The sequence below is a fragment of the Oncorhynchus tshawytscha genome, linkage group LG08 (assembly GCF_018296145.1).
Source record: "Oncorhynchus tshawytscha isolate Ot180627B linkage group LG08, Otsh_v2.0, whole genome shotgun sequence".
NCBI lineage: Eukaryota > Metazoa > Chordata > Actinopteri > Salmoniformes > Salmonidae > Oncorhynchus > Oncorhynchus tshawytscha.
Genome location: NC_056436.1, coordinates 41,345,130 through 41,369,365, shown reverse-complemented (window position 1 = coordinate 41,369,365; position 24,236 = coordinate 41,345,130).

The following is a 24,236-nucleotide window of genomic DNA, read 5'->3' as shown; positions in this document are numbered from 1 at the left end:
TGACTCTGCCTCCTCACAGAAAAATCTGCAAAGCTGGGAAGATTGTATCCCCCATATATATAACATTCTATTGGTTGCAAGAATTTTGAATCCGGCATTGTTTTGTGTATCAATTCATAAACCATGTGCCATGGAATGGGTACATCGCAAATCTCTTCCCAACTATTTTGCAATTTATATGGCAGAGCTGTCAGTTTTTTGGTCCATAAAGGAAATTGGTATATGTTTTTGTTTATCACACTTTTATTTCAACATTTATGTTCTTTAATACAGAGCCGACATACAAGTTCCTTACTTTTTTCCCCTTCTACTTGCATCCATTTCTATTTTTGTGGTAATGCTGCAATTAGTTGGTTGCAATTTTGGATAGAGCAGATATTTCCATATGTCTGTTTTAGCTGCATGTGTGACATAACTTCACCAGTCCTATTTATGATATCATTCACAAAAATCACTAGGCAGATCACTAGGCACTATTTTTATCATTCACAAAAATCACTAGGCAGATCACTAGGTGTAAGCAAAACCATAAGCAAATAGGTAAACTGTGATATAACTAAAGATTTCATCAGTATGATTTTTCCACAAATAGACAGGTATTTTCCTTTCCATGGTAGCAAGATCTTATCTATTACAATTTATTGGAGTGAGATAATTTCTTTATTTTGGGATTTGTATACTGAGTATGTTCACATCTCCGTCAAACCATTTAATTGGTAAACTACACGGTAATGTAAAATTTGCATTTTTTTTTAGTGATCCAATACATAATATAGAGAGAGGATAGCAAAAGTATCTAAATCCTCTATGAGGCTGTGGAGAGATTTTAAGGGTAGTTTTAAAAGAACACATGAATCATCAGCGTACAATGACAGCTTAGTTTTTAAGCCACAGATTTCTAATCCCTTAATATTATTGTTTAATCTAATTTTAACAACTAACATTTCGATGGCAATAATAAATAGTTATGCCGATAGTGAACAACCTTGTTTTACTCCTCTAGATAGTTTAAAACTTTCTGAGATGTAGCCATTATTTATTATTTATTTACACCTAGGGTTACTACACATAACTTTAACCCATTTTATAAGAAATTCCCCAAAATTGAAATATTCTAGACAAAGCCTTTTCAAAATCAGCTATGAAAACCAGGCCTGGTGTCCCCGTTATTTCATAGTATTCTATTGTTTCCAGTACTTGTCTTATATTATCTCCAATGTATCATCCATGTAAAAAAAACTTGTCTGATTAGGATGAATAATATCTGACAATACTTTTTAAATTCTATGCGCCAAGCATTTTGCTAGGATTTTTGCATCACAACACTGAAGTGTAAGAGGTCTCCAATTTTTTTAATGGACTGGATCTTTATATATACCACTTGGGTACTGTTTCAGTAATAATGATATCAGACCTTCTTGTTGCGTGTCTGATAATCTACCATTTATATAGGAGTGGTGAAAACATGCTAATAATGGTCCTCTGAGTATATCAAAAAAAGGTTTTGTATACTTCCACTGGTATACCATCCAGCCCTGGAGTTTTCCCAGCCTTAAAGGCTTTAATTGCATCAAGAAGTTCCTCCTCTATAATTGGGCCTTCACATGAGTCTTTCTGTACAGATGTTAATTTTACATTATTATTAGGAAACAAATCCATACAATTAGTTTCAGTTAGTGGAGATTGAGGAGACTGAAACGAAAAATATTCTTAAAGTACTTTACAAATATCATTCAGTGAATCATGCGTGACTCCATCATTTGTAACAAGTTTCAACACATTTCTTTGGTAGCATTTCTTTATTGAAGATTGAAAAATAATTTGGTGCATTTTTCCCCATATTCCATCCAGTTCGCTTTATTTTTATAATATATTACACTGGATCTTTCTTGAATAAGTTCCTCCATTTCTTTTTGTCTTTCCTCTAAATTATTCTGTGCCTCTATAGGAAAGATTTTATTGCTATCTAACTGTACTGTTAGTTCTTCAATTTTCTTTGTTAATATGGACTCTTTTGATCTGAGTTGCTTTTGTTTTATAGATGAATACTGAATTGCATGGCCTCTAAAGGCATATTTAAAAGTGTCCCATACAATAAGGGGATCTTCTGTGTCACACCCTGACCTTAGTGTTCTTTGTTTTCCTTGTTATTTTGGTTAGGTCAGGGTGTGACATGGGTGATGTATGTGTTTGGTCTTGTCTAGGGGTTTTGTTTGTTTATGAGGCTGTTTCCTTTCTAGGTAGTTTGTATGTCTATGGTTGCCTAGATTGGTTCTCAATTAGATGCAGCTGTCTATCCTTGTCTCTGATTGGGAACCATATTTAGGCAGCCATATTCTGTGGGTACTTTGTGGGTGGTTGTCTTCTGTCTTTGTGTCTACGCACAAGATAGGACTGTTTTGGTTTTTCCACATTTGTTGTTTTGGTATTTTGTAGTGTTCTGCATGTTCAATAAAGACCATAAAACGTGAACTCTAACCACGCTGCGCTTTGGTCCGATCCTTCGTCCACAGAAGAAAACTGTTACATTCTGTACCTATGTCTGAAAAAGTCAGTTATAAATTCTTCTATCCTAGTTCTAAACAATTTATCACCTAGTAGGCTTTGATTAAATTTACAATATCCTCGCCCACGTGGAAGTTCTGTAAGAGTAATATATATGCCAATTATGTGATGATCCAATCACATTCTGTCCCCTATCAACACTTTTTAAACTTTTGGTGCCATTGAGAAGAAAGTAGTCAAGACGACTAGCTTGATTAAGCCTCCGCCATGTATATCTCACTAGGTCAGTGTCTTTTAGTCTCCATATATCCACTAATTCCAATATATCCATGACATTCATGATTTCCTTAAGTGTCTTCTTGTGATAGTTTGTAGTGTGATTTCCTTTCCGGTCCATAGAGGTATTTAAGACTGTATTAAAATCTCCCAGCATAATAATAGTCTAGTGTTGCTTGTAGAGTTGATAAATTCTTATATTTTCAAAGAAGCTTGGATCATCATTATTTGGACCGTATAGGTTAATAAGCCATATCTGTTTATTGTCCAAAATAATCCATCTACCTTGATGATCTGTTTGGACAATTTGCACATTTGGATCAAGATTAATGTTAATTAAAACCATCACCCCTTTTGAATTTCTTTGCCCATGGGAGAAATATATTTTGCCCCCCCCCCGCCCTCCCAGTCCTTTTTCCACAAAACTTAATCTAAAATGGTTGAATAGGTTTCCTTTAAACAATAGATATTATATTCATTCTCTTTTAGCCAGGTAAATATTGATAGTCTTTTCTTATTATCTGCTAAGCCATTACAGTTGTAACTGGCTATACTTATTTCACCACTTACCATAATGAAACACAACTTTCAATTCTATTTATCAAAATATATGTTTGTAAATGTACCATTAAAAAGTAACGATGATTGAGTGTCTATATAGCTCTACCATGATTTTTGCATTGCTACTAAGTAAACCTCCAATTGGTCCCCACTATTCCACCCGCTAAAAGCCCTCCTCATCCCGAGTTGGGTTGTCATCCCAATGCCCAACAGACCACCCCTGACCCCCCGTATCCCATAGCCCTGAAAAGACTGGAATCCATCCTTCGAAAAGAGCACATTTACAGCACAGAAGTAGATCAACCGCCAAAAGCATTTCCATCACCCTCACCTCGATTTGTATTATATATAGCAATCCCCCCCCCCAAAAAAAAAATATATATATATATACACATTTTTAAAATTCTGTTTCTTAATTTCCAAAATTAGCTATTAATATTTGTAGTAATGTAGGCAATTTATGCAAAGGACTTTACCTCTCACCAGTCTCGCCATTACCAAATTTACATTATTGCAAGCAATTATTATATTAGCAAACAATTATTGTGAATCATCCTATATTGTCCCTAACATATTTTACTCCTTCGCAACAGTTGTGGGACACGCACATACACACTCAACCCTTTCCTCCCACACAACCATAGGCTCACATTCTCAAAAGTTGCACGATCCCAGAGCCCAACTCAAGAAAGGTCTTGATTTACAAATGCATATACAGTTGCAGCTGTATAAGAAGGCCTGCAAGACCGTGCAGAAAAAATGGGCAGAATTTATGGGCAGAGATTTTATTAACCATTGCCACGTCCTAGATGATGGAGGTCAAATGTACACGTGTGTGAGAGTGAGCTAAGGTGCAGAGAGTCAGTGCAGGTGGTCAGTCCAGTTTAAGTGTTCAGCAGTCTGATGGCTTGTAGATAGAAACTATCACTGAGCCTGTTGGTATCAGATCTTATACTCTGATACCATCTGCCTGAAGGTAAGGGAGGGAACAGCTCGTGGCTGCGGTGTGTGGGGTCGTTTGATGAGTGAGAATAATGACGAGAGAAAGTTATAGATGCATAAATAACAGACTCCCAAGAAAATCCTAACTTCAACTGTTATTTGTAATGGCACTCACTTCTGTCATCATGAAGTGCTTTGAGAGGCTAGTTAAGGATCATATCACCTCTACCTTACCTGACACCCTAGACCCACTTCAATTTGCTTACTGCCCCAATAGATCCACAGACGATGCAATCGCCATCGCGCTGCACACTCCCCTATCCCATCTGGAAAAGAGAAATACCTATGTAAGAACGCTGCTCATTGACTATAGCTCAGCATTCAACACCATAGTACCCTCCAAGCTCATCATTAAACTCTGGGCCCTGGGTCTGAACCCCGCCCTGTGCAACTTTGTCCTGACTTCCTGACGGGCCGCACCCAGGTGGTGAAGGTAGGAGACAACACCTCCACTTCACTGATCTTCAACATAGGGGTCCCACAAGAGGGTGGGTGCACAGCCCCCTCCTGTACTACCTTTTCACCCATGACTGCGTGACCATGCACGCCTCCAACCCAATCATCGAGTTTGCATATGACACAACAGTAGTAGGCCTGATGACCAACAATGACTAGACAGCATACAAGGAGGAGGTGAAGGCCCTGTAAGTATGGTGCCAGGAAAATATCCTCTCACTCAGTGTCGACAAAACAAAGGAGCTGATCGTGGACTTCAGGAAACAGTAGAGGGAGCACGCCCCCATCCACATCGACGGGGCAGTAGTGGAGAAACTGGAAAGTTTCAAGTTCCTCAGCGTAGACATCACTGACAATCTGAAATGGTCCACCCACACAGACAGTGTGTTGAAGAAGGCGCAACAGCTCCTATTCAACCTCAGGAGGCTCACAAACGTTTACAGATGCACAATTGAGAGAATTCTGTCCGGCTGTATCACCGCCTGATACAACTGCACCACCCAAAACCGCAGGGCTCTCCAGAGGGTGGTGCAGTCTGCCCAACGCAAACTGCACCACCCTCATCCTAAAACAACCTGCCCTCCAGGACACATACAGCACCCGATGTCACAGGAAGGCCAAAAAGATAATCAAGGACAACAACCACCCAAGCCACTGCCTGTTCACCCCGCTGTCATCCAGAAGGCGAGGTCAGTACAGGTGCATTAAAGCTGGGACCAAGAGACTGAAAAACAGCTTCTATCTCAAGGTCATTAGACTGTTAAATAGCCATCACTAGGCGGCTTCCACCCGGTTACATAACCCTGCAACTTAGAGGCTGCTACCCCATATAAATAGACTTGAAATCACTAGCCACTTTATTAATGGAACACTAGTAACTCTATTAATGTTTACATATTTTTGCTTTACTGATCCCATATGCATATACTGTATTCTATTCTACTGTATTTAGTCTATGCCACTCCGACATTGCTCATCCTAATATTTATATATTCCTTAATTACATTATTTTACTTTTAGGTTGTGTGTGTTGTTGTGAATTGTTAGATAGTACTGCACTGTTTGAGCTAGAAACACAAGAATTTCGCTACACCCGCAATAACATCCACTAAACATGTGTATGTGACGAATAAAAACTGATTTGATTTGATTTTGAGAGAGGTTAGCATGTTTTGGGGGCATGGTCTTTGTGCTTCTGTGACTTTCTCATTCACCATTCATTCAGGGTTATCTGTAATCATGATAGCATCCACGTTTTCTGTATAAGTGTCCAGAAACATATTCTATTTACAATCAAAGTGACTCCAAAATGACACAATACATGATGTACAATTAATTTCTATTATATATAATCTGAAACACAACCAAAACAAACTGCACATGCATCCAACAAGTTTACAGTCATAAACTTGATGTAGTCATTGCATGCTCGGAATTTGCGACCAAACACTTGGCGAAATGTAACACGCTATAAGTGAATTTGTCCAGATACGTATTTGCACCTTCTAATGGGGAGGGGACTATAGATATATAAAGTGCAATTATTCTAAATGGTTAAACAGATATGTATGAAAAACCCCTCAAATGAAAGGTGACATACTGTACTGTCGTCTCATATAAAGCATTGGATCTCAAATCCAAAATGCTGAGTATAGAGCTAAATTAAACGTTTTAGCTTCACTGTCCAAATACATTACATAGGGAAGTGTACGTATACTGAACAAAAATATAAACACAACATGCAACAATTTCAACGCTTTTATTGAGTTACGGTTCATAAAAGGAAATCAGTCAATTGAAATCAATTCATTAGGGCCTTATCTATGGATTTCACATGACTGGGCAGGGGCCCAACCATTGGGGAGCCAGGCCCAGCCAATCAGAATGAGTTTCTCCCCACAAAAGGGCTTTATTACAGACAGAAATACTCCTCAGTTTCATTAGCTGGCTATGTGGCTGGTCTCAGATGATCCCGCAGGTCCTGGGCTGGCATGGTTGGTTACACATTGTCTGTGATTGTGAGGCCGGTTGGACATTCCTGCAGCCAGCATGCCAATTGCACGCTCCCTCAAAACTTAAAATTTGTGCACAAAATTTGAGAGAAATAAGCTTTTTGTGTACATGGAAGATTTCTAAGATCTTTTATTTCAGCTCATGAAACATGGGACCAACACTTGACATGTTGTGTTTATATTTTTGTTCTAGATATATGTGGGTGAGATAGTGGGCTGTAAACTAATTCACAAACTAAGTCACATAATTTTACATAGACTATCCTCAAATGCACTTCACTGGAAATATGCATCCCACTCGGTCCAATGGAAGCTGTCCACTTAGCATCATCCGAGTACACTGAGACTGTACTGGGATGTTTGGAGAGGACCGATAATGAATGGTGGACATAATAAAAGCAGGAAAGCCTCTCTCTCCCAAAGCTGGTAGTATTTGGTATTTGGAGGTATTTGGAGGATTAAGAATCCATCCTCTTGGCTGCCTTGCTCAATGCCAAGGTATCCGTGGAAACCGTTGCCATGCTCAGGCCATCCATATCCTGGTCATGATCTGTCTATCCTGGGTGACAGACAGAGAGAGAGTCAGCATTTCCTCTCCGCCCGTCCGTCTCTCCTCCCTCCTCCTCTTCCCTGGTTTTTAGTACTTCGTGTGGTATGCCTGTATGCTGCGAAGCTGGTGGCGGGCAAAGAGAGGAATATGAGAGGCAGTGATGATCGATAGGACGACCAGGTCTCAGTGTATTGATCAGGGGGAGATTATTCTTCCACTGACTGACTCCTGAAGACCTTATTACTGAGAGGCATCGACGCCAGCCTCAAATAATGAGCTTGTCAGACGTGTCACACACGGTAAACGACTCGGCAATGACCACTGGAGCTGAGTGCATTTTGACACTTGTACCACGGCTCCAGTGTCAAGGACAATTGAAGCCTTGAATTCCCCTGTCATGTAATGACAGACCTTCAGATGTTTAGAGACAGGCAGGATCATTGAAGGCTTGACCAAGTGGATGATACCAGACTGTGACTGGTATTTTTCTGCCTGACCTACAGTGGGGTGCAAAATGATTGACACCCATCATAAAGATGACCAATAATGTATCAAAAATATAAATTGAGCTAAATTGTATGCTCAAACAAATTGGGAAATTATATTATAATGAACAAAAATATAAACACAACATTTAAAGTGTTGGTCCCATGTTTCATGAGCTGAAACAAAAGATCCCAGAAATGTTCCATATGCACAAAAAAGCTTATTTGTAACCCGATTCAGGAAACTAGACGAATGTCGCAAGTCATGACTTCACAGGCGAGCTGTTTGAACGTAAAATGTATATAGTTTTTTCTGTCTATTTGAGCTCGTCAGTCTGTGTTGGTAATCCTGTCAAACGCAGCTTTTTTGTGAATGTATTGTGTAGTGGAGCTGCATATAAGTGTTGCTCTCCACTTTCTGGAGGATCAAGTTTTGAAATCAGTGGAATTAGAATATGATAGCTAAAGAGATGGATAAAACACCTGTCTCCGGATTACATCTTCAAACTAAGGGCAACCTTGGTATGGCATTCCTCACTGGGGGCACGTCCGTCATGCATGATGATGTATACAGGTAAGATAGTCTGGCGTTAGCAAGCTCCATTTTCAGATATTACACATTCTAATTTTGACAGAAAGTGGTTTCATTTCAAGCTAAAGTGTACTGTTAGCTAGCTAGCTAAGGTTAGCTGGCTGGCTCCCTAGCTGACGTTATTATTAGTTTCCCAGAGCCGTCTGCTTTTCTAGTTAGAGCCTAATGTTAGCTAACTAACATTGACCCTGGTTGGTTAGCTCCCATCACTGTGGCATTGTTGGCAATTTGTTCATTGTTGTTTAACTAGCTAATGTTCGCTGGCTGGCTCGTTAGCTAACGTTATGTGACATGTGTGATGTTAAACATTGTTTACCTAGCTAGGTTAGTTGTTTACTTAGCTAGCTAGCTAGTTATATATGTCTTCAGCTAAAGTGTACTGTTAGCTAGCTAGCTAATGTTAGCTGGCTGGCTCCCCAGCTGAAGTTATTATTAGTTTCCCAGAAACGTTTGCTTTTCTAGATAGAGCCCAATCTTAGCTAGTTAACATTGAACCTGGTTGGTTAGCTCCCAGCACTGTGGCATTGTTTGCACTTTGTTCATTGTTGTTTAACTAGCTAACGTTAGCTGGCTGGCTCATTAGCTAACATAACATAATGTGTGTACAACACCAGTTGAATATGGCTGGTGTCAGTAAACATCTGCAAAAAAGCATTAGGAAATTTTTGCCAGCAGAGCTGGATAGTCTGTTTTCATGTTATCCAGATATAAACAAACCATCGGCCAGAGAGTCAAGTGTTCGCTCCGAGAGCGTCAGGTGTGCACTCCGAGCCCGAAACGAGATGGGTGGGGCTAAAGCTTAAGAGGCTGTGAACGATGCATAATGGGTGTAGACAAAGAAGAGCTCTTCACTAGATACAAAATCATTCAAAGGCCATTTTCTCAAAAGTGAGTTTACAAGTTGATCAACTTTCAAAGCAGAATTACTTTCCCATTGTTCCTCAAATGCAGTGTATGATATACCATTTTGCAGCTGTGAGTCTCAACTTTTACCCAATGTAAAAAACATAATATCAAATTTTGTTACATAAGACCAAATCCAGGTGGTGAGTCACATTTATCTCCAAAAAAATAGCACCAATATACAGTTGAAGCTGAAAGTTTACATACACATGAGCCAAATACATTTAAACTCAGTGTTTCACAATTCCTGACATTTAATCCTAGTAAAAGGATAGTTAGGATCACCACTTTATTTTAAGAATGTGAAATGTCAGAATAATAGTAGAGAGAATGGTTTATTTCAGCTTTTATTTCTTTCATCACATTCCCAGTGGGTCAGAAGTTTACATACACTCAATTGGTAGCATTGCCTTTAAATTGTTTAACTTGGGTCCAACGTTTCGGGTAGCCTTCCACAAGCTTCCCACAATAAGTTGGGTGAATTGTGGCCCATTCCTCCTAACAGAGCAGGTGTAACTGAGTCAGGTTTGTAGGCCTCCTTGCTCGCACACGCTCTTTCAGTTCTGCCCACACATTTTCTATAGGATTGAGGTCAGGACTTTGTGATGGCCACTCCAATACCTTGACTTTGGAGATGATTGTGGGCTTCAGTTCCTCGGCATACCCATCATGGACAAACTGAAATGGTCTACCCACACAGACAGCATGGTGAAGAAGAGCCTCTTCAACCTTAGGAGGCTAAAGAAATTTGACTTGGCCCCTAAAACCCTCCCAAACCTTTACAGATGCACAATCGAGAGCATCCTGTCGGGTTGTATCACCGCCTGGTACGGCAACTGCGCCGACCGCAACTGCAGGGCTTACTACCAGAGGGTATTGCGGTCTGCCCAACTCATCACAGGTGGAAAACTACCTGCCCTCCAGGACACCTACAGCACCTGATGTCATAGGAAGGCCAAAACAATCATCAAAAACATCAACCACCCAAGCCACGGCCTGTTCAACCCGTAATCATCCAGAAGGCGAGGCCAGTACAGGTGCATCAAAGCTGGGACCAAGAGACTGAAAAACAGCTTCTATCTCAAGTCCATCAGACTGTGAACTAGCCATCACTAGCCGGCTTCTACCAGGTTACGCAACCCTGCACCTTACAGGCTGCTGCCCTATATACATAGACTTGGATTCACGGTCCATTTTATAATGGAAAACTAGTCACTTTAGTAATGTTTAAATAATGTTTACATACTACTTCACTCATCTCATACAGTACTAGTCAAAAGTTTGGGCACACCTACTCATTCCAGGGTTTTTATTAATTTACGCTTTTTTCTACATTGTAGAATAATAGTAAAGACATCAAAACTATGAAATAACACACATGGAATCATGTAGTAAGCAAAAAGTGTTAAACAAATCAAAATATATTTTATATTTGAGATTCTTCAAAATAGCCACCCTATGCCTTGATGAGAGCTTTGCACACTCTTGGCATTCTCTCAACCAGCTTCATGAGGTAGTGACCTGGAATGCATTTCAATTAACAGGTGTGCCTTGTTAAAGTTATTTTGTGGATTTTCTTTCCTTCTTAATGCGTCAATCAGTTGTGTTGTGACAAGGTAGAGGTTCTATACAGAAGATAGCTCTATTTGGTAAAAGACCAAGTCCATATTATGGCAAGAACAGCTAATATAAGCAAAGAGAAACAACAGTCCATCATTACTTTAAGACATGAAGGTCAGACAATCTGGAAAATTTCAAGAACTTTGAAAGTTTCTTGAAGTGCAGTCGCAAAAACCATCAAGCGCTATGATGAAACTGGATCTCATGAGGACCGCCACAGGAAGGAAGACCTAGAGTTACCTTTGCTGTAGTGGATAAGTTCATTAGCATTACCAGCCCAAATAAATGCTTCACAGAGTTCAAGTAACAGACACATCTCAACATCAACTGTTCAGAGGAAACTGCGTGAATCAGGCATTCATGGTAAAATTGCTGAAAAGAAACCACTACTAAAGGACACCAATAAGAACAGACTTGCTTGGGCCAAGAAACACGAACAATGGACATTAGACCGTTGGAAATCTGTCCTTTGGTCTGTTGAGTCCAAATTTAAGAGGTTTGGTTCCAACAGCCATGTCTTTGTGAGACGCAAAGTAGGTGAACGGATGATCTCTATATGTGTGGTTCCCACCGTAAAGCATGGAGGAGGAGGTGTGATTGTGTGGGGTGCTTTGGTGGTGACACTGTCAGTGATTTATTTAGAATTCAAGGCACACTTAACCAGCATGGCTACAACAGCATTCTGCAGCAATACACCATTCCATCTGGTTCGCGTTTAATGGGACCATCATTTGTTTTTCAACCGAACAATGACCCAACACACCTCCAGACTGCGTAAGGGCTATTTGACCAAGAAGGAGAGTGATGGAGTGCTGCATCAGATGACCTGGCCTCCACAGTCACCTGACCTCAACCCAATTGAGATGGTTTGAGATGAGTCGGACCGCAGAGTGAAGGAAAAGCAGCCAACAAGTGCTCAGCATGTGTGGGAACTCCTTCAAGTCTGTTGGAAAAGCATTACAGGTGAAGCTGGTTGAGAGAATGTAAAAAGTGTGCAAAGTTGTCATCAAGGCAAAGGGTGGCTACTTTGAAGAATCTAAATTATAAAATATATTGTGATTGGTTTCACACTTTTTTTGGTTACTATATGATTGATTTCATATGAGTTATTTCATAGTTTTGATGTCGTCACTATTATTCTACAATGTAGAAAATAGTCAAAAGAAAGAAAAACCCTTGAATGAGTAGGTGTGTCCAAACTTTTGACTGTGTGCTGCCCTATGGGACTCCCAATCACGGCCGGTGTGACACAGCCTGGATTCAAACCAGAGTGTCTGTAGTGATGCCTCAAGCACTGAGATGCAGTGCCTTAGACCGCTGCACCACTCGGGAGCCCTTATGCAGTTTTAATACACAATTTTTTTTAAATGAAAGCCGCGTTTGACAGGATTACCTAGATATACTGACCAGCTTAAATAGACAGAAATGTGCTATATGGCAGACCAATCCAAAGTCATCTCTCGGCATGTCCAGCCCACTCATTTTCTCAGCAATCATGGCTAGCGGAAAGGTTGCTCGCTTTTTCTTTGGCCAAACCAACTAGGTTCGTAATTTAACAATTGAATTCGTACTTACAGATGGCATACACATTTGTTATTAAGGCACGTGAAAGTTCACATCTTCCAGAAGGCATTTCTTCCCCCAAAAAATGCATTTTGATGTAAAAAAAAGAGTTTACGTTCAAATGGCTCTCCTGTGAAGTAGTGACCCGCACACCTGTTAATTGAAATGCATTCCAGGTGACTACCTCATGAGCTGATTAAGAGAATCCAAAGGGCGTGCAAAGCTGTCATCAAGGCAAAGGATGGCTACTTTGAAGAATCTCAAATATAAAATATATTTTGATTTGTTTATGTCACGACTTCCGCCAAAGTCGGTCCCTCTCCTTGTTTGGGCGGCGGTCGACGTCACCGGTCTTCTAGCCATCGCGGCTCCACCTTTCATTATCCATTTGTTTTGTCTTGTTTTCTCGCACACCTGGTTCACATTCCCTCATCAGACTAAATGTATATTACCCTCTGTTTCCCCCATGTCTGTGTGTGGAATTGTTCTTTGTGTAGGGTGTTACGCTACAGGCTGTCTTGCGCTAGGTTTGTTTCAAACCTAGGTTTGTTTGTTTTGATTCATCCGGTTCATGTTACCGTGGTTGTGCTTTGTGCTGCCTCGCCTGTGCCTTTGGGCCAGGGTGTATATTAAAGTTCTCCTGTTATCACCCATCTCTGCTCTCCTGCGCCTGACTTCCCGGCAAAGAGTCACTCACCCTGTTACAGTTTAACACTTTTTAGTTACTACATGATTCCATAATATGTGTTATTTCCTTGTTCTGTTGTCTTCACTATTATTCTACAAGGTAGAAAATAGTACAAATAAAGATAAACCCTTGAATGTGTAGGTGTGTCCAAACTTTTGATTGGTACTGTATATACAGTCTCTTGCTGACATTTCCTTGGATATAAACCAAAGCCATTCCTGTTATTAAAATATTTTTGTTTCAATCCCAACCGCATTAAGGTCATTTCTGTTGAGATAGTGGCAATCTCTGTGTTTCCTTTTTGTGCACTTTGAAATTGTAATGCTTTGAATTGTTACCAAGCTAGCTTTACAAGCTTCGCTAACTAGCCATGTGGCAGCATCCCATCTCTGAACTGGCTCTTCAGTGCCGTGTGAGCTGGCAGCACTAAGCTTCATACTGGATGTAAAAATGAATCAATTGATCCACAAATGATTACCTCACTCGTTCAACTAGTCTTTGAATGATTTCCTTTGCTCTGTGTTGTAGTTACCGAACATTCATGCCATAACTTTTAAACTGAAATTTTTAAATGAGCCCAAGAGATCTTGTCAAATGGACTCCATTGAATTAATTAATGAGCAAATGGCAAAGACCAGGTTGGTAAGAGCCTCTTGCCCTTTTACAACACATGGTTAACTAGAATGAATCACCTATTAAGACAAATCTTGTTTATGATTTCTTAAGGTCAGAAAAACATTAGGTGGCACACGGTTAAACTCCCTCTGTGATATGGGCATTTCAAGATTGTGCCACAACTTCTGGCTGACCTTAGTTTGATGAGAAAAGCATGAAATAAACAAGCAGGCCATCGGGGTACCCAGAATGCATTCCTTCAAAGAGAGACACAGCTGCCAGCTGTGTCGGACCATCGCATTCTGTTCATCTCTGTAAATCAAATCGCCTCTCCACCCGCCATTTCTCGAAGGCAAAGCAATAACACTTTTGTTAAATAAGCCAAGACAGATGGCAAAGGAGACACACTAACTCCTATCTGCCTGAAGCGTAATTCAGTGTCCACAGACTCAGAGACGCGATAGTCCGGTGGCCCATTGTGACATACCTACGTGGCTCTGAGACCACCGTTAGTGGAGGATGCACAGCCCGAATGCGCACCTCCCCCATATTCCCAACCAGTGCGGCTCTGAGTACTTGTCTTATATTATTTTGAATGGGGTAGCGGTTGGTCCAATATTCTTGAACACTGCTGTGCCTACGCGTACACATTTTTGGACTGATAGATGCTTGAGAAGAAAAAAGGCTGCCTGAGAGGCATCGCCGGGCATCTCTATTAAATGATAGCACTATGTGTCTCACTTCATGCTTCCTGCCAATACAATCTATGCTTACCCTGTGGCAGATGGAGGGAAGTCCTGATATGTATTGGTAATGATTACATCACCACCAATGCAATGCAATGTGGCATAGAATTTGAAAAACAGCATAATGAAATGCCCCCAGAGAGTAAAATCTGGTGTAGAAAAATATAATTACAAAGCAGTCCCTCTGCCTGTGTTTGCCTGTCACTCACAGCCAGAAGAGCCAGGAGGGCTTCTGGATATGGCGACTGGTTCCTGCTGTCCCATTGGCTTGAATATGATTATAATGAATTAAGTCTGGAAGGCAGTAGGTGAATTCCAAGATTCTTTTTCAATGTTTTGTGATCAAGGGTCTCAAGGGCCCCAGTGTGTGATAGAGGGGTCAAATACTGATGGAGATACAGGGTGAACTGGGATCTTCCCTCCAATTCCTGATTGAGTGAAAGAAAACTGTCTAATGCAGCGCTGGGGGTGCTCAATAATCATTACTTTTCCAACGAACACGTCTAAACTGGGTTTATCTGTCTTGACAGTGACGTCACTTCAAACTACAACTTTGCTAACTGTTGTGACAGTTTGCACTGGGAAAATTCCTTGGATAACTGTCAGATGTTTTCAACCCATGCCATAGATCCAGCTATATGCCCCAACCCCAATAAATGGAAAAGATAAGAACCACAAATCTGGAAATGACATGTCTCTGATCTTTTCCATACATTTTGCCACACTGTGCCACATTATTCTTCCTCCCCTAACTTCTTCTATTGTAGATGCTAGTTCATGTACCAGTCTCCTACTGGGTACTACAACATGAGATTTTCCAACCAATTTCTTACATTACAGCCCAGAGCAATTCTCCCCAAATTATATTTTGATTAGCTAGATGTTTTCCAATTTTGGAGGACAACCTACAACTGAGAGGGGGAAAATAACACAGTTATGGATGTACTTTCAAATAGCATCTTGTTAGATATGGCATTGTATTGTATGCTGGACATTTACCCTGCATTTGCTATCTAGCAGAAAATCATCTCATTCCAGATGGCATATCTCTTCAAGGGTTCCCTAAGCTCCAGTTACCTTTGAGCCCCCATCACACCGCCTGGGGTTTGATAAACGCCATTGGCACTTAGATTGGAACCAGTGCTATGGGCAGATGACATGAAAATAGAGCTCTTTGGCACACCACTGGTGGGTTTGTCATTGAAAAACAGAAGCATATGCAGAAAAGTACCTCATACCTATGATAAAATATGGTGGCGGATGTTTAATGTTATGGGGCTTTGTCACTTCCGCTGGTCCTGGGGCCCTAGTTAAGATCAACGGCATCACCAGCTTTACTAATTACCAGGACATTTTAGCCAAAAAACCTGGTTGCCTCTGCCAGGATGCTGACACTTGGCCACAGGTGGATCTTCCAGCAAGACAATAACCCCAAGCACTAATCAAAATCCACAAAGAAAATGTGAATTGACCACAAAATCAGTCTCCGGACTTGAACCCCATTGAAAACCTTTGGTTTGAATTGGGCAGTCCATAAGAACACAAAGGATATCAGGGATCTGGAAATATTTTGTATGGATGAATGGTCTAAGATCTCTCCCGACGTGTTGTCCAATCTCATAAAACATTTTTTTTAAAGGCTCAGTGTTATCCTCACAAGGGGAGGGTGCTAGAGTATTGAAAACATGGTTGTCAATTTTTAAACCTATCTTTTGGGACTTTTTTTATTATAACTTGTCAAACAAGATCTCTTTCTCTGAGCAACTGTATTAGCATAAAATATATATATATTTTTTAAATTGGTCATACAATATGGCTCAGTATTTATGTAATTTATAATACAACATTTGTATTGTATTACTTTTTTGCTCATCTTTTTCAAGGGTGACAATAATTATGACCTTGACTGTATTTGGACAGTGAGGTTGAAATGTTACATTTGGCTCTATACATCAGCATTTTGTATTTTAGATCAAATGTTTCATGAGGTGACAGTACAGAACGTCACCTTTTTTTGAGTGTATTTTCATACATATGTTTTACCGTTTATCTGTTTTAATGAGTGTATTTTCAATATCCTTTACTATTCTCCTCTCACTTATTTTTCTAATACATAAGAAAGGTACATGATATGATAGATATATTATATGATACAGTGCCTTCAGAAAATATTCACACCCCTTTTTCCACATGTTGCTGTGATACAGCCTGTGAATGTAAATATCATCCGGGTGGCCATTTGATTAATTGTTCAGCAGTCTTATGTCCTGGGGGTAGAAGCTGTTAAAAGTTTTCAAAAATATTTCTAAATAGGATTAGGTCAGAAGCATGATATAATATATATTTTTCTCTCATTCCATGGCAGGAATAAATGTCTTTACACATAACATCACTACGTGGTCAAACACGACTCCAACACCATCGATACATTTTCTGATGAAAACAACTGTAGGAGGTCTGATTATTCAAATACGATGAAGAGACAGCATATACTGTAGGGAGGAGGTCAGAGACCTGGCAGTGTGGTGCCAGGACAACAACCTCTCCCTCAATGTGAGCAAGACAAAGGCCGAACAGGCCCCCATTAACATTGACGGGGCTGTAGTGGAGCGAGTCAAGAGTTTCAAGTACCTTGGTGTCCACATCACCAACGAACTAGCATGGTCCAAACACACAAAGACAGTCATGAAGAGAGCACGACACCACCTTTTCCGCCTCAGGAGACTGAAAAGATTTGGCATGGGTCCGCAGATCCTCAAAAAGTTCTACAGCTGCACCATCGAGAGAATCCTAACCGGTTGCATCAACGGCTGGTATGGCAACTGCTCGGCATGTGACCGTAAGGTGCTACAGAGTGTGGTGCTTATGGCCCAGTACATCACTTGGGCCAAACATTCAGCCATCCAGGACCTATATACTAGGTGGTGTCAGAGAAAAGCCCCAAAATTGTCAAAGACTCCAGTCACCCAAGTCATAAACTGTTCTCTCTGCTACCGCACGGTAAGCGGTCCCGAAGCGCCAAGTCTAGGACCAAAAGGCTCTTTAATCATTTTTCTTAAGGTTAGGCGTCCCACTAGCGTCCCACCTGTCGACAACATCCAGTGAAATTGGAGGACGCACAATTCAAATAAATAATAATTAAAAATGATGGATATTAAACATTTAAGAACATACAAGTATCTTATTTAGCCTAGAATCTTAAATTCTTGTTAATCAAACTGCACTGTCCAATTTACAGTAGGTATTACAGCGAAAACATGCCATGCGATTGTTTGAGGACAGTGCCACACATCAAAATATTTTTCAACCAGCACAGGCTTCATAAAATCACAAATAGCGATTAAATGATCACTTACTTTTTGAAAATCTTCCTCGGTTTGCAATCCAAAGGGTCCCAGCTACATGCATGGTCGTTTTGTTAGATAAAATCCTTCTTTATATCCCAAAAAGTCTGTTTAGTTGGTGCCATCGATTTGAGTAATCCACTCGTTCAACTTGCAGAGAAAGGAATCCTAAAATCTACCCCTAAACTTTGTTTCAACAAGTCAAAATACGTTTCTTTTTACTCCTCAGATACCCTAAAATGTAATCAAACTATAATATTTCTTACGGAAAGAAGTATGTTCCATAGGAAACCGAATTTCCAAGACTGTCCTTCTGCTACAACTGATATTTCTTATTAGTTTTTGAAGTTACAAGCCTGAAACCTTGAACATAGACTGCTGGACACCCTGTGGTTTTTCTTTGGATTTTCTCCTACCATATCTATTATGTTATATTCTCCTACATTATTTTAACATTTCTACAAACATATCCTGGCTTCAGGGCCTGAGCAACATGTAGTTTACCTTGGGCACGTCATTCAGACAGGAAGTGGAGAAAAAAGGGGCCTAGCCCTAAGAAGATTTATTAACGAGTGGAAAGGGGAGAAGGTAAGGAACTTGTCTGTCGGCCCTGCATTAAAGACCAACATTGGCTGAAGAAAATTGTGATGAATAAAAAAGTATACCAGTTTCATTTAAGGACCAAACAATTGACAGCTGTGCCATAAAGGTTGTAAAAGAGTTGGGAGGAAATATTCAATGAACTGATTCCATGGCTTATAAAATTATATACAAAACGACGCTGGATTCAAAACTTAAGTTATTAAATTTAAATGACTATACAAAATTCTTGCAACCAATATAATGCTATAATACAGTGCATTCGTAAATTATTCATACCTCTTGACTTTTTCCACATTTTGTTACATTACAGCCTTATTCTAAAATTGATTGAATGTTTTTTCCCCACATCAATCTACACACAATACCCCATAATTTTTGCAAATGTATATAAACAACTGAAATATCACATTAACGTAAGTATTCAGACCCTTTACTCAGTACTTTGTTGAAGCATCTTCAGCAGAGATTACAGCCTCAAGTCTTCTTAGGTATGACACTACAAGCCTGGCACACATGTATTTGGGGAGGTTGGATGGGGAGCGTCGCTGCACAGGTATTTTCAGGTCTCTCCAGAGATGTTCAAACGGGTTTAAGTCTGGGCTCTGGCTGGGCCACTCAAGGACATTCAGAGACTTGTCCCGAAGCCACTCCTGCGTTGTCTTTGCTGTGAGCTTAGGGTCGTTGTCCAGTTCAAAGGTGATCCTTCTCCCCCAGTCTGAGGTTCTGAGCGCTGTGGAGCAGATTTTCATCAAGGATCTCTCTATTATTTGCTCTGTTTATCTTTCCCTCAAACCTGACAAGTCTCCCAGTCCCTGCCCCTGAAAAACATCCCCACAGCATGATGCTGCCACCACCATGTTTCACCGTAGGGATGGTGCCAGGTTTCCTCCAGACGTGACGCTTGGCACTCAGGCCAAACAGTTCAATCTTGGTTTCATCAGACCAGAGAATCTTGTTTCTCATGGTCTGAGAGTCTTTATGTGCCTTTTGGCAAACTCCAGGCGGCTGTAATGTGCTGAGGATAATTTACTGAGGAGTGGCTTCCGTCTGGCCATTCTACCATAAAGGCCTGATTGGTGGAGTGCTGCAGAGATGGTTGTTCTTCTGGAAGGTTCTCCCATCTCCCCAGAGGAAGTTTGGAGCTTTGTCAGAGTGATGATTGGGTTCTTGGTCACCTCCCTGACGAAGGTCCTTCTCCCCCGATTGCTCAGTTTGTCTGGACGGCCAGTTTTAGGAAGAGTCTTCGTGGTTCCAAACTTCTTCCACTTAAGAATGATAGAGGCCACTGTATTCTTGGGGACATTCAATGCTGCAGAAATGTTTTGGTACACTTCCTCAGATCTTTGCCTCAACAAAATCCTGTCTCAGAGTTCCAAGGACAATTCCTTCAACCATAATGGCTTGGTTTTTGCACTAACATGCCCTATTAACTGTGGGACCTTATATACACAGGTGTGTGCCTTTCTAAATAATGTCCAATCAATAGAATTTACCACAGGTGGACTCAAATCAAGTTGTAGAAACATCTTAATTACGGTCAAATGGAACAGGACGCACCTGAGCTCAATTTCGATTCTAATAGCAAAGGGTCTGAATACTTAAGTAAATAAGGTGTTTCTGTTTTTTATTTTTTATAAATCTGCAGAAGTTTCTAAAAACCCATTTTTGCTTTGTCATTATGGGGTATTGTGTGTAGATTGATGAGGGAAACAAATAATTTAATCAATTTTAGAATCAGGATGTAACATAACAAAATGTGGAAAAAGGGAAGGGGTCTGAATACTTTCCAAATGCACTGTATATCCTATATTACATTTTGTTCTCCCAATATATTAAACATACCACATTTTAAGTGAAAAGTAGGCTGAAGTCGAAAAAGCTAGGAAATTCATGAGCACCACAATGCCTACTTCACCCATGCTCTACCAAGGTTTTACAGCACACATCTTTGACTTACTACGATAACTATGTTGGTCTATTGTACTTCAAACAATGTGTCGGTAGCCGGGTTGCCATGTCTGCGGTTTTCCCTGAAATGAGCTACTTTGAAAACAATGTCTTGGGTGAAAATGTATTGACATGGGTTGCAGGTTTTTGGGCTTCTAACTTGCACCACGGCCTCCATGGCATCGCTTTAAAAACTGTTTTATTAATTTCACTGTGACCTGCTACTGCTAACTGTCAGCAGTCAAGCAGGTAGTTGCTGAGTCAGTGAGTGGGGGGATGGAAGGAGAGGGCCGGAGGGTTGTGTGTGCTGAGCACAGTCATTGATTTTGAGAGACCACTGCAATAGGCAGTCATGACAAGTCATGTGAGGACAACAAACAAATTAACTAGCAAAAGCTAGCTACATACTTCTTTCTCCCTCGTAATTCTTGTTTGCCTCGTTCGTTGTATCTTGACCGCCCCCCAGACCTACCAATCATTACTAGAGCCAACACAGCAAAGAAGAGAAACTGAGAAAAAAATCATTCAACCGTTTCAGAGAGAGGGGGAGAGGGTTGAATAATGTGCTTTTTCTCTGATATGTAGCCAGGGCTCTAAATTAAGGGTGTCCCATTGTCCAGGGGGATACATTTTTTAAAATTCTGTAATGGTTCAAACAGACTCTTGGACAGTTCTGGGATGATGGATCCAAAATGTATACAACTAAGCCTATAAAGAAAAAAGCAATGTGACTAATGCAACAGATCAGAACGTTTAGCTTAAAAGGTTGATAAACTATTATTTCTTCACCTTATAAATCCACTAAGCACAGCAATGTGCACACAGCAATAGGCTACGCACAAATGTTCCAAAATGCAATTAGCAGGAACACCACACGTGTGAGTGGTTTCATGTGACAGGGAGGAAAATATCAGTTAGAAATTTTGAAAGAGGGGAGATCTAAAGATGCAACAACTAGCATGGGTTGCTAATATGACTAGGATTTTGTCTTTGCCTGCCGGGCAATGAAAAATAGCTTATTTGAAAACCAATAGAACAATCAGGAATGCTGGTTTCAAGTGTTTCTAAAATAATTCCATTTGATTTTGGCTAGGCTATTTTGAAACAAGGTAAGACATGCCTCATATAATGAAATAAAAACTACAGATTTAAAAAAATATATATACGTTTATGGTTAAAGCTGCAATATGTAATTTTTGGGGCGACCTGCCCAAATTCACATAGAAATGTACGTTGTAGATCTGTCATTGAAAGCAAGCATAAGTAGCAGTAGATCTGTTTTATATTTCTATGCATCCCGTTCTTAAGTTTCTTTTTTTGCATCTTTTACTTTGGTAATTTACAACAGTTTTATTTTTTTATTTAACTAGGCAAGTCAGTTAAAAACAAATTCTTATTTTCAATGACAGCGTAGGAACAGTGGGTTAATTGCCTTGTTCAGGGGCAGAACAACAGATTTTTACCTTGTCGGCTTGGGGATTTGATCTCACAACCTTTCAGTTACAAGTCCAACGCTCTAACCAGTAGGCTACCTGCTGCCCCCACATTGCATGTCTAAGTGGGGTACTGGATGTATACGCCATATCAGTTAATAATAAGGCTGATGGAACAGATCAGAATATTTAGCTTAAAGTGTTGATAAACTATTATTTCTTCAAATTTTAGGTACAGCAATGTGCACTTGATGTTTTTCACATATTGTTGTGTTACAGGCTGAATTTAAAATTCATTAAATAGAGATAATTTGTCACTGGCCTACACACAATACCCCATAATGTCAAAGTGGAAATTTGTTTTAGAAACTTTTACAAATTAAGAAAAACAAAAAAACTGAAATGTCTTGAGTCAATAAGTATTCAACCCCTTTGTTATGGCAAGCCTAAAGAAGTTCAGGGGTAAATTTGCTTAACAAGTCACACAATAAGTTAAATGGACTCACTTGATATTCAACAATAGTGTTTAACATGACTTTTGAATGACTGTACTCCACACATACAATTATCTGTACGGTCCCTCAGTCGAGCAGTGCATTTCAAACACAGATTCGACCACAAAGACCAGGGAGGTTTTCATGTCCTAAATACATAGTGTTGTTTGGGGCAAATCCAACACATCACTGAGAACACTCTTCATATTTTCAAGCATGGTGGTGGCTTTATCATGTTATGGGTTTGCTTTTCATCAGAATGGACTAAGGAGTTTTTTATGTTAAAAAGAAACGGAATAGAGCTAAGCACAGGCAAAATCCTAGAGGAAAACCTGGTTCAGTCTGCTTTCCAGCAACCACTGGGAGACAAATGCATCTTCGAGTAGAGCAATAACCTTATACGAAAGGTCAAATTGAAGATGACATTAAATGTTCCTGAATGTCCTAGTTACAGTTTTGACTTAAATCATCTTGAAAATATATGGCAAAACTTGAAAATGGCTGTCTAGCAATGATCAACAACCAACTTTACAGAAAAAATAATAATGTGCAAATATTGTACAATCCAGGTGTGCAAAGCCATTACAGAATGCAGACACCACAATTGGAAGCTTCAGCATGTCACTTTGTTGATTTGCCCACTCTATATCTGTTTGTTCCCCGTGTCAGCATTGATGTTGTAATGTCGTTTTGTTCCCCCTGTCCAGACGCTGTTCTTGTTGTCATATGTCCGTTTATCCATTAAATCTTCCCTCCCTGTACTTGCTTTTCGTCTCCCAGCATCTGTTGAATAATTATCTAATGAAGAAATGTTAGTGTTTTATGTTTCATGAATTTTTTTACAAAATGTTAGAATTTTTCTTCTGCTTTGGCATTAGAGTATATATTTATTTATTTTTTACATTTGTACCCCTTTTTCTCCCCAATTTCGTGGTGTCCAATTGTTGTAGTAGCTACTATCTTGTCTCATCGCTACAACTCCCGTGCGGGCTCGGGAGAGACTAAGGTTGAAAGTCATGCGTCCTCCGATACACAACCCAACCTAGCCGCACTGCTTCTTAACACAGCGGGCATCCAACCCGGAAGCCAGCCGCACCAATGTGTCGGAGGAAACACCGTGCACCTGGCAACCTTGGTTAGCGAGCACTGTTTCATAGGATAATGGAAGCTCCCTCAATCCAAGTCTGAGGATATAATACATGCAGGAGAAGTAGTCGCTGTTCCTCAATTATGTGCTCTGAATGGTGTTGAAAAGATTTGGGGTGAGATACAGTACTGATGATTCAGACATTTTGGGGAGGTTGTTGTTCATTTCCATAACTTTTCATATGGGAACATTTCGATAGGTTTCTGTTATGTTAGTCATCAGACAGAGGTGGAATGAACAAGATACACAAAATTGGATGTACATTTCAAAATGTTGCTGCAGTACAGACCCTCAACACAACCCCTTCCTCAGATAAGTTTGGGTCCTAGATTCAGTCATCCCTCGCTCCCTACGGCGTTTTCTGTTGTGCATCCCAACCAAGATAAAACATATTTACTGACGTTTGTTTGCCATCTTCAGCACCAGCTCAGATATATTATTCAGTAAAAAAATACGTCCCCAAGGGTGGCACCATAGCTATTATTTTAAAGGGAAAGGGGGATTCCTAGTCAATTGTTCAACTGAATGCATTCAACTGAAATGTGTCTTCCACATTTAACCCAACCCCTCTGAATCAGGCTGCACCATCCCTACTGTTCCTTTGTTTCTGACCCTCAGGCACACTGGGTCTATGGGGTGTTCTGTACTGCCACATAGCAGCTTCTATCTTTGTGCTCAATATAAAGGGAGATGG